The sequence below is a fragment of the Mycteria americana genome, chromosome 4 (assembly GCF_035582795.1).
Source record: "Mycteria americana isolate JAX WOST 10 ecotype Jacksonville Zoo and Gardens chromosome 4, USCA_MyAme_1.0, whole genome shotgun sequence".
Taxonomy (NCBI): domain Eukaryota; kingdom Metazoa; phylum Chordata; class Aves; order Ciconiiformes; family Ciconiidae; genus Mycteria; species Mycteria americana.
In genome coordinates, this window is record NC_134368.1 from 43,064,649 (window position 1) to 43,077,703 (window position 13,055).

A 13,055-nucleotide genomic window follows, 5' to 3' on the forward strand; every position below is an offset into this window, starting at 1 on the left:
ACAGCTCATAAAGCTTCCAGTATAGACCAGCAGTATAATAATTCGCTACGTGCATCCTGAGCCACTTACAACTTAAATGCATCCAGAATGATTGAAAAATATATTCTAATTACAGAAAACACAACAACCAAGAACAAAGAATTATCTCAGTGCTCTAGGGTGAAGATGGGTACCTCTTCAATACTTTGCCTGCTTCATTCACTGACCCAGTTGTCTCGTCAGAGGAAAATTAAAAAGTTTCTTCCACTTCTGTTGGCTGAGTCCTACATGTCCTGAAGAGCAGTAGGGTTCCCTCCAATTGGTAGTTGTGGTTTTCTAAAATTAAATAAAATATCAAAGTACATCTTTATAATTTATGTACCAAAAAGCATGAAAAAGTGCTTCAGACTGAGTACTGAGGCTGCTTCAGAAAATGACACAGTGGGAGAATCAGTGCCAATTAATTTCAAATTTTGCAATGTTCATTCAAAACAAACAAGTGCATTACTTACCATATAATTTTATCAGAATAGAAGATGTTAATTCCCACAATGCTTTAAGTCACTCACAACCTTGACCACTTGCAGTGAAGCTTTCCAGGTGTGTTAAACAATGAAAAGCCTTGGGAATAAAAAAGTGGGTGAAATACTTCTTTGGTAGAACATTGAGTTATTCAAACATTATTTAGAAAACATCTGAAATTCTGAATGATCAATTTATGCAGACAATTATAGGGCATTCTTAATAATAGTTCTATGCAGGAAGGCGTACTTCTCTTAGATACCTATAGTACAATCAAACATGTTATTGCACTAATAAATATTTGACTCACTTGACTCAAAAAAATAGGTAAAAATAACATGGAAAATTAAGTGAGATTAAACATCTGGGTGCAATCTCAGTGGCAGTCATAAACTATGTCTTCTTATATAACCAATTATCAAGAGCTATCAAAAGCCCCTGGTCCAACTAACAACTCTTAAACAGAGCGGGAAAAGATTTGGCCCACATAGATCTGAAGGTGTTATTTTAGGCTCTTTAGTGATGCAAGGGTTTAACAGACAAAGAAATATATATATAAAACTGAAAGCATATAATTGTAAAAATGGCCATAATATTTTTAATTTTCATGTAATGTTTGTAATATTTAGTGTCCAGATATTAGGACTTCTTTTTTTTTCATGAAAGGTGCCACATTCTAGAACAAAGCAAGGAAGATGTTTTTTTTTTTTCTGAAGTGCTAGAAGTATGAATATCATCACCTTTTTTGTACATAAAATGAAACATTTACAAGGAGAAAATGCATCAGGATCAACCCAAAATAAAATTTTTCAGCTGCAGTCTGAAAACTCCCATGCAAGTCAAGAGGATTTCTCTGCTCAGGAGCTGCAGCGCCAGGCCAGTAATTTTGCTGTGTTAATGGATGATTTCAAAGCCACTGTTTCTAAAAAGTGTAAATTAAAATAAATATTCTTTCTTTCCTCTCAGGTATGAAAGGTATGTTAGAGGAACTGCAAGCATGAATTGAAAAGTCAGCTTCTCTCTGCCTGCATTTTACAAGGTTGCAATAGATAAAATAGTATCCAACATTTCCCTTTTGCTGGAGAAACACCAATAGGCATCCTTGTCCAGGGCTTTTCTGAGTTGAATCTTTCTCTCCTTTTCCATTTCTGTAAGAGGCATTTTTTTCACATGCTTCATGCATGTATTTTCATCACTGCAAATATTCAGAGAGCATCTAGAAACAGACTTAATCGCAGAAAAACAGAGGTGTCAAAGGGAGTAACCAAAGTCCAGGGAAGTGTTCCCTGTTGGTAGATGATTCATCCTGAAGTGGTCAGTGACTCAAATTTTGTACCACCTTTTGCTCAGCAGTGTGGTAAAAGATGTGTTGTTATGATGTAACCATTCATTAAGGAGGAAATGCACAAATTCACAAAATATCCACAAAATGGAATCTAAATTTAATAACAGAGTATGAGAACTGGGAGACATTCAGCAATTCTACTGGCATATTCCTATAAAGATTTATACTTTATAGGACAACAAGCATGCCTGAGACCCAGAGGTACAACCTGCAAGAAAAAATCCTCCCTCCATGGTTGAAGATGAGGGTAGGACCAGTGAGTTTATCTTGTTACTCAATTTGGGCTTATCAGTATAGATTTCTTTCTTCTCCAACTTGTAGAACAAAGATAAATAGCAGATGGAAAGCTATGAGGTGCAAAGGTTAACAGTGAAACAAAAAAAAAAAAAGAAGAATAAAGTATGCTATTTTCATTATAATGAAGTCCATTTGCTTTCAACTTTAGAAGAACATTATTTTAGGCTCTCTAGTGAGGCAAAGGTTTAACAGACAATGAAATATATATAAAAAACTGAAAGAAAATACATGTAAAAATGCCCATAATATTGCTCTCATCAATATGCTTTAATCCTGGCCAGGATTCTGGAAAGGGTTCACAATTTAAATTTAACATCACATTGGCTTATAAAACCCCTGAATTTTGCTTTGGCATAAGTAATTCTAGAAAAACCCAGTGACTCCAGGTTTTCTGATTTTGTACCAAAATGGAACTGGAAGCCTCCGCTTGACCTCAACCCATCTCATCAATGGTTTCTTGCGGTCTGCTCTCTGCACCGCTGCTGCCTGCTGCTCCCTGACAGCCGGTCTGGGAGAATGGCCTCCTGCCCACAGCTCCCACCCCGACCCAGGAGTGCCCATCTCCTGCGCAAGCAGAACAAGGGGAAAACCTCGGCTGGACACCAGTCCCGGCCTGTCCCTCTGACCAGGGTTTGGCCACAGTCCCCGAAAAACTCTGCCTTTGTTTTGACGGGGTGCCAAAGCTGGTACGAAAAAGAGCCCTGGTTATGGCTCGAAGGTTAAAGAAGCTGGAGCACTTCTTCCAGCACAGAAATACCAGACACCTCGTGGAGGTGAACACAATGGCTGACAGGAGTTTTTGTGGAGTGCCATCACATCGATCTGTCAGGCACTGGCTTTATTCGCAAATCTTGTGAATCTGTAAGAACGCTACAGGCAAAAAACCTTCCCTGGTGGTGCATCTCCAACACCCTCTTCTCAGGAGCTTTAAAACCTAGGCTTTACTGTCTTTTCTCATTAATTTTTGAATAGCGGAGCAGGCATGGAGAATTCTGTTTGTCTACCTCGTCACTGCCCAGTAAATGAGATTCACAGATAAAATGTCACAGAGCCCAAACCCCCCGAACAACAAAGTGTTGCGATCTGTCTCTTTTCTTTCATTTGGGAAGATAGGGTTATCTGTGAATAAAGACCTCATATCCCCAGTAGTGATCAGTTCCACAAAATTTTTTGTTTCAGTGTTTTGCTGAATTTGAGTGCGCTGTAAACTTAGGACAAAACGCTGCCTCAACTTCATCTGACATCAATACAGTTTTAATGAATCTGACCCTCTAATTCTCAGCTCTCAAAACCACCAGCACTGGTGTAATGAACTGACACATTGTTTAGCATACATTTTTTAAATCTCATTTAATTTTATAGTAGATTTTTTTGTCTTAAAACCTTACAATTTTATTGAGCAATTAAACTGTGTTCTCAGTCAGGGGGAAGAAATGCTCATAAAATAGCAATAAACTAAGCAGTAATTTCTAGACAGAAGTTGCATTTTTATTTCCTCCATCATAATAGGAACAAGTATTTGTTTTGTAAAATAAGATGTAGAGTCTTCTAAAAAGCTGAAAATGACAATTGATTTTTCCTTTTTTTTTTTTTTCTTAAGTGAGATTAAGTTTAGAGTGCTTGGAATAACAAACTGCTTCTGCTGTACTGGCCTTACCAGATCAATCAGTCAAATGAAATGAGGAACAGTTGGTGGAATCTTTTTCTACAACCATTTTGCTGACTGATGGCTGCTTTCAAAGCATCACATATTGAATTTGTTTCCAGAAAGCACTTCTGCTTTAACGTGAACATTTTAAAGGTAACCTTGTTGCTGCCAACAAACTAGTGGAATCCTGCATCTGTTGTAAACAGTTCTGATTTTCAAGGAAGATGACTGGAGACCTCTTTGTGATGGTGGAAAGACTACCAGTGAATTTTAAAGATGATGTTTAAAAGTGTAAAACATTATGTACAGTACCTAAGTATGTCTTCAAGTATAATAATCACAAAATTAGGTTTTAACAAATGGGAATTTGAAAGACATTGCTATTTGTAAGGCAATATCAATGTTTTTTATTTCACTTATCATCTCCTTTATTAAGTTGCTCTGGTAGATTCTACAGTATGTTTCTATCCACCACGAGTAAGGAAGGAAAAATGTATACTTAAAATAATTACACAAAACTGCCTAAAATATTAAAAAAACCCCACCAATATGTATTTAGTTTGAAGGGAATATTAAACCACAAAACTATACACTGCTAATCTATGGAGAAATTCTCCTTTCTTTTTCCACTGCTAATTAAATGTCATTGGAAGAATAAAAGTGTTCAACAATGTGTCTTCTAGAAAACACCTTGTTAAAATATCTCTATATTATGAATACCTACCTACTTAGTAACTTTCACTTTCAGTCAACATGAACACCTTAAAAATAATTTGGATAGAGACAACATAGCTTAATCTGAATATTAAATATTAAACCATTAAATTATAAAAGTTACAGAGCCTCATAAAAACGAAAAATTAGCTGCTCTGCTCTTCATCCACACAGAAGCATATGACAAGTTGTTTTAAGACTCAATAACAGCTAACAGGTTTATGAACATGCTTAAAAATTGGCTAAGGCCTGAATGCTAGCAGACATGTGCTTCAGTATCCAGAAGAAACCTGGCACCAACAGCATAATAATAATAGTAGGCCAAACTTTTTAATCTTTATGTAGATTTTAAGTAAATGAATTATTATTTTAATAATGCAAGTTTCTATAGGATTATAATCTTAGTCTTTCTAAAGTAAAAATTCTACTGATTTCAGTCCCTATCTGAAAAGCAAAGGCACATGAAGCTACTGCACCACTTGAAAGACATTCTTACACAGAAATACAATCGTTCTTTGGAAGTGTGATGAACAGAAGTGACAGGGAGGTGTTTTTATTCATTATTATCCTCTAGTTTACAACAGATTGAAAACTTTCCAACTACCTGAACAGTTTCTATCAGCGGATACTGATTTTGTTAAATCAAAACATATCAGCAAAATTTGTCAACATCACTGACATTTAGGAAAAAAAGTTCTCAAGCATTTTCCTTGCAGTAAAATGATGTCCTTCATTTTGAATATTACATTCAATCATGAAATCAAAATATTTTGCTATACTGTACTCAAAAGGAGCATAATGTAGTTGCAACAATGCAATTGTTTGAAGTGTTCCAATAACATCAAAACTAAGCACTTAAATCTCAAAACCAGTTTGTTTCCAGAATATACTAAAAGTACTATGCAATAATACTTTTGGAAGGATCTTTTTAGTATCTTTCCTAAGAGATTTTGGCTGCATGTTCCAATTTAGGAAGAAAAATAATTTCAAAATAATTATACTTATTTCTGATGAAACAATCATTCCAAATTTTGACCCGTCTTGACTGGAGTCACGCTCCGGTTCGTGTTTCATCTCTTTTACAGTGCACTGTACTGCACTGTGTGGAAAACTGAAGAGTTATAACACTGAACTCTAATGGCTTTTAGATCAATAAAGCACTGTGACATGCTGTACTCCCAGGTGAAAGGAAAATTGAGCTGGCAATTGACATCTCGGATCTGCCAGTTCCTTACATTCACAGAGACATTATTATTTAGTCTGCTTGAAAGCAATATTCTAATATAACCAAAGGTCAGGGTTGAGTAATAAATCTGAAGCTAGAGTCAGTTTATCATAATACTGCCATGTAAAAGTCACAATGTGTAAGTAAAGGTCAATTTTAGCAAGTCATAGTCAAGTGTTTTTCCTTTGGGCTATGGTAAAAAACCCCTATCTGTGTTATGTGATAAGTAAATACTGAAAGGTATAGCAATCACTAAATATCATATTACAAATTATTTTATCTAATTTTAATCCTGCTGTGTATCAGATTCTTAGAGACTGCAACAGCATTCCAGTCCGGTCTTTCAATTTCTCAGCACATCACCAAGTTAACCTTACACTACATTCTCCTCAACTAATAAACTGAAAGATTATTAGCCCATTGTACAGATACTTCCATGGAGTTCCAAAGTTTCATTACTTTTTATGTTCCACTGAAGGCATTGAGGGATTATCATAGCTTTTACGAAGATCTTCGCTTAGTAGGCAAGCTTCTATATCTGAAACAATGCTATATGAATCAGCCTGCCTTGCTGCAATTCTTTCTCGTAGACTTTTAAACTGATGTAAACTGTACCTTTCTGTCAGCAAAGACTAATGATCTGAAAGTGCTACACTAGTCAAATAGCTGAAATACAAAAGCGTTCATATGCCATTCCTCCTTAGGACAGCACATTTCAGCTGAAAACCTGTTCCACAAATCAGGAATTGCTATCCAAACCTACAGTCTTGAGAGGACAACAACATAAACGTGGGAGCTGTTTTATGCTGAAAAATAGTGCGAGTATTACGGTTTGAATATTGCATCTTGCTGAGAACTCCAAATAACGTCCCATAACAAGCAGTAGTACAATATAACCTCATGCTGTGTAATATGAAGCATTGAATCACTGTAGTTGCTGGGTCAAGAAGCTACACTATGAATGCAGGAAGCACGCAAGACCTGCGAGTAATTCGCTTGTAAAGTACTAATGTAAACATGGCTGATTTAAAAACAAAAAAAGAAAGAAAAAACCAAAAGCCTTGTAAGACACAGATGTTTAAACAGTTTTTACTGTAGAGATGCTGGACACCAGCAAGAATTCAATTCGTGAAGACTATGTCCACTCTAATCTGATATTTCAGGAGTAGAAGAGGCCATGCAAAATTTATTTCTTTATCATGGCACATTTCCTTACAGAGAAGGACATCTCCAGAACTCTGCCTTTTCGTTTTCATTAACCTAACCATAGAAGTATTTTCTTATTCCCAGTCTAATCAGATATGATAATTTTTACACTATTTGTAATTATTTAACTAGAGCTGCCTACAGCTAGCAAGATCCCTAATTTTTTCATGTGACATCCATTAGGGGCACTCATAAAAACCAGAAATAGTAAATACCATCTGTTGTCTTTACTTCCCTTCCCTCCCCGCCATCAGGTATTTGTACACATGGATAAGCCTGAGCCTTCTTTTCTCCAGGCTGAACAGTCCCAGCTCTCTCAGCCTTTCCTCATATGAAAGGTGTTCCAAACCCTTAATCATCTTTGTGGCCCTTTGCTGGACTGGCTTCGGTATGTCCATGTCTCCCTTGAGTGAGGAGCCCAGACCCAGGCACAGCACTCCAGATGTGTCTTACCAGTGTTGAGTAGAGGGGAGAAGAATCCCCTACGTTTTGAAGGTTATCATTTTACCCATAAAAAGTAAGAAAACCTTTTTTAAAAGGAAGTTTGTTTTTGATATCTTTCCGTTATCTATATTAGTGCATAACATACTATTTTGTAATTCTTGGCAGTTTACTCAAGATACATTATTAAAGAACTATTACTTAGAAAGATGCTAGTTTCCCTTGGAATTTCTGCAACTAGCTAAGAATCCTCTCTGTATGTTTATCAACTCCAAATTTCTAGTCACTACAATTTGCTTAGAGTACTCTATCTCCCATGATATCTGTGTGCTTTACTGGCTGCATCCTGGTTTTGCACATGACACTTCCCCCCCTTTTCCTCACATGCATGTGCTACTCTGAAATCTATTACACAAACTAAATATTTTTCACAATGTTAGAATTAATTACTTTTTAATTACTAAAATAGTCTTAGAGATGAATAACTACTAAAAGCAAAGAGATTAATACAAGTTTTATAACAAGTTGCTATAAGCAACATTTCAGCAACATCTCTTGGATGGAATATGCTAAACTTCCGTATACCATAACACACCATATTTTTATTCCTTTACAATTCCTGGTTTCAGACATAATCAGGGCCAATTTAGATATATCATGGTGTTAGTGGGGAAAAATAAACCATTAATGGGGAAATAAAACCCATCTTCCACACTAATCAAACAAAATACCAAGATAAAGAAAAGTTATAGTTGCCCTTGATGCTCTCTGGTGCATGTGATGTGTATTTGTCATGATGAAACAAGAAACAGCTATTCAGACAGCTCTGAATATCCTGTACAGTAATCTTAGAATTTATGGCTGTCTGCTGGTTACAGTCACATACTATTTTGAATAGCTTAGCTCTAGTTTATTGCCATGCTAACCACTGCAGGCTCCATTACCTTGCAAGTACCCATCATAAATGCTGCCATTTGCCATAGCCTTCCTTTTGTGATACTGTTCCTAATTCTTCCAGGGTCAACAATTATATCACTGTTCTGCATAAGTCGACCTGTATCTTACCTGATGAGAAGACACCTTTGATTCTAACTAGATCAAGCTAACTTTGGTCTTGCGTTCATTCTACTTTGTTGTAGGCTCCATAACTAAATTGCTTTTGGTTCATATTGTGACAGAACTCAACCAGAATGCCAAATTTTACATTTCTTTTAAGTGTAGGGTACTGAATCAGGTTATATGTAGGAATATAGGCTTCTTAATTATCTATATTACTGCTTTGCAGAACCATTAATCTTTTAAAAATAACACAATTGTGCTTCAGAAGGCACTGAATGGGTTGTTGGCTCTGCTGTTATCTAAACAGAAAACATGAGCAGTAACGCAAATAAACAATCACTGTTGTGGGGGAACTTTGGAACGATTTGGGCTTCAAGCTCTCTCATTTGTGAGCAAGACTCAGCTACTACTGCTGAAGAGCATGAAATTGAGCTGTCATTACTTACTCATTATATTTTATTGTGCTAGGAATCATTAGGAATCAAGGATGTGAGAGTCATGAGAAATGGGGAGTTTATTTGTATCAAGTTCTTACTGTTATGCTTCTCTTTCCAATTCAGGATTACTCAAATTTCTTCAAAATTATTCAAGAATATTTTATTATGAAATCTTCCTCATGTGTCAAAACCACAAAGGTAACTCTCATCCTATTCCCTTCTCACAACGATCCCACCTCTAAGGCATCCCTTAAAAACTACAAACTAATTTATCTCTGATTCTTAACAAGCATTTTAAGACTTTTCACTTTTTCCAAATATCCTCTGCCTTCAGAAATCAATGGCAAGCTCATGTTGTTTGAGATTAGTCCCTTAAAGGGTTGCTTTGAATGACAGAAGGTCCTCTATATAACCATTAAGGATTTAGCAGTTCTCCTCATCATTTTGGCTTCAGGTAATCTTTATTTAGCCACCTACGGGCACTGTTACACGGGAAACAGAATTTCTTAAGTTCAGTGAGGTGATTCTTGAAGCATATATTTTAAGTTTTAAGGCGCCTAAACCTGGATAGACATCTTTTATTATAAACGACAATTTTTTTAGTAAGTTAATAAAATACCACATAAAGTAGACTTGTAGATACACTGCTTCATTGTGAAAAAGGATAAACTTGACCATATTGTGCACTAATTAATATTGGTGTAAGAAAGAGTAATTTAAGTGACTTAACTGAAGTTATTTGGATATATTGTGAAATTTACAAAAGTAGAATTAGAGTTTAATTTAATCTAGCATTCAGGGATGATATTTTTAAGAACAGGAGAAAAGACCAATCTCACAGTATCTTGGCTGATGAATTATATAGCGCCATTAATGTAATTTGAATTCAACAAGATGAAAATAAATAGAGCTATATGGTCCAAAGACAAACCTGTAACTTTTAGGTTACTTTCATGTTTTTTGGAGCTTAACTGTTCTCTAAAATGTTTACAAGTAGTTTGAACTTTTACAAGCCATTTGAACAGTAATACTCCTACTTGGCCTTCAAAATCTTTGTTGAAGTGGGGATGAAATTACTCCAAATTGGATCTATGCTTCACAAAGAAGACTTTTTGGCATGGCTTATTTGTTTTCATATTAGCAGAACAAGTGTGACAGTAACAGGAACAACTGTTCCAGTTAGACTGCCATAAGACTCAGAGAACTGATGGATGATGTATTTTATTATTTACTACAGTCCTCTGTTTTTATTTCTAAAATATCATTAATGTTAACTATGATCTACCTACCTAATTTGTCCTTGGTGATGGGAATGTTATAATGTACAAGTCCTCAAACTATTAGTTTATTATTACAGGCAGGTTTTGCAGAGAACTGAAGCAGAATGTGTGCAGACTTATGTAAATATTTAATTTCAAAAAATCTATGGTAGCTAAATTCATAAAAATTGATAGTTTATCTAAGTTGCATGAAGCTTCTCTCTGACTAAGGAAGGTATTAGTAGATATTTTACCACCTGACCTCCTGGGTCACAAAAGCTGTATGCTGCTGTTATAGCTCCATATGGATTATTGCTAATTGGTGAAAAAAAAAAAAAAAGCTGTAAAACTCTGGTTCTGTCTCATGGAAGCAAAACATCCGCAGGGAAAGCAGACACATGATGTTCTGAATTTCCAGTTAGCCTCACCTGTGCTAACATTAAAGAAAATCCAGAAAAGGACAGTCTTAGAGATTGCTAAATTCTGAATGAGAAGTGGCACATGCTCAGCTTAACTAGGTTTAAGATTAATAGAATTGTGGTTTAGCACACAAAATTATTTCCATGCTGTTAAAACCTGAGACTTCAATACCCTCCAGCAGAAAATACTAAGACCTGGAGGAGAAATCAATGTAATGTTCATTTCACTTATCACATGTAGTTTTGCCACCAGAGCCCCAAGACCCCCACAACTGTAACATTTTCTAATGTGATGGGACATTTTGTCCTCTTTCACAGACCACCTGGATGAGTAACAGGTCTTTGTGTAGAGTTAGGAATCAGCTAATGCCTTCACACTACTGAGGTTTAAACAGTAATGGACCATGTTTTTAAATTTGGAAGTCTAAGTGGAATTTTATGGGACTAAATTTAGTGCCCTGAGTCTCTAGTTCCAATACCACAGAAAGGTGAAACATCATTTTTGTAACTTGATAATTTAGAACTCATTTGAGGTGTAACCACTTGGTTTTATTTGTACAAAAATCCCATAACTAACTATAAAGCCCAACATGGTTGCATATCTTTCCCTTCACACTTAAAAGAACATAGTGAACAGTTAATCGTACAGCCTCACCGATAAGTAGGTTTTTCATTAAAGCTTTGTCAATGGGCATGATAAAAGAGCAAAACAAGACCCAGAAAATTCCTTGACTGTATTTAGAAAGTGCATAACATAAAGCAAAAAAAAGAAAAAGTTCTCCAAACTGACCCTGAAAATACAAGCTAATTCTTAATGCACCTATTTGACCAGTACTGCATGACTGTTCTGGCGGGCTTACAGAATGCTTGCAAATGAAAAGGGGGGTGGGGCTGGAAAGAAAGCTCATTAATTTGCATCTTTAGTATCTCAGATGCAAAGGACAGCGTAGACTTGCAAACGACATTACTATGGTATCTCTAGTGCAAAACGAGATGCGGGAAGAGAAACGGGAAATGTAGAAGATTCATTCTGTACAAACCTTGTTAAGGAAATGAAGAGATGACAGCCCATGAAAATCAAGTCAATCTTCTTTCTCTCATGAATGTTCACTTCACCTAGTAAGCCCTCAGTCTCCATGTTCCCCAAGACCCTCTAACATTAACATTTAGGAGTTGTGTATTTAAGGAAAAGGTCACAGTATAGAATTTTCCCTAACCCGTGCTCCAAGCACCTATATTAGTAGCTGAATGACATCTAGTTTTATACAGTGCAGCCACATTGCTCTAACCTGAGCGCAGGCTGACTTACAGATCTTACTGGCCTGTGCAAATACAGTATTGGAACCCTTCCAGGGTCCCAGATTTTCTGCATGACATTGACCATTTGATGTTGCTTCAAGGACAGAAGAAATATATAGTGGCAGGCTTGGGCTGCGTATACCTCTGCCTGGCTTCTGCAAGTAGGATTGCTTTTTGGCTCCTGCACCCAAAGCATCTTAAGCACAATCTTGTATTCCAACAGCTTGTGCACAAGACATAATTGGGAGTAAAACACAGTTCTGTACAGACCTAAACTTAGTATCAGATTTTGATCTGAGAGAGGTGACTGTTTTTCCCAGAATTTAGTATGTGCTAGGATAAAGGGAAACCAGAGTTAAATCCAAATTAATTTTTGTTGTTGTAAGAACTCCCTCATTGTTTCTAATAACAAAAATGAAATATTTCCGGAGATGAGTAGCTGTCACTGAATATGATCCTGGCCCTTTCAAGGCATAAAACTATTTCATGGGTATACACTATTTAAACCCTTGTTGAATTTAGTATACCCTCTAATGCAAACATTAAACCAAAGACTTAATACCTTTCTTATATAATAACTTATCAGAAAAGCTATTAGAATAACTACTGTTGAACTTTTGCTCTCAACATGTAGAAGATAAATTTTCACATTATTAAAACAAAGACCTATCAGTGTAATCGCTTCAGAGCCTTTATGTTGTGACTGTAAATTTGCGACTGCAGTACTGCTCCTGCAGTATATCTATGGTGTTATATAGAAATAGAACATTATATAGTCACTGATACTGTATGTGCACTATGAATTGCAAGACACAGATAACTAATAATGTGTTATGCGCACATACTATCACTGTCTATACAGTAGATATACTCTTATAGAGATAAATATTTGGAATAAAAATGGTCTCATACCTACTTGAAAGCTAGCACTCTTTCTCCTAAAGACTGATTATATAGTGTCAGACTAGACAGTAATGAGAAATGAGATAATGATGGTAAGATGAAAATGAAAAATAGTGAAAGACAGTACTAAAAGTCATTTTGGTGTTTTATCGATGCAATTGCTGAAAGTGTGAATATTTTTTAAAAGGCTGTACAGTATGAAAAAAAAATCCACAAAATGCCAAATGTGTGAACAGAAAATAACTGAATATAAATTGGAAATTCTTCATAGCATATATGCCTTGTGGGCCTTCTTTCTAGAA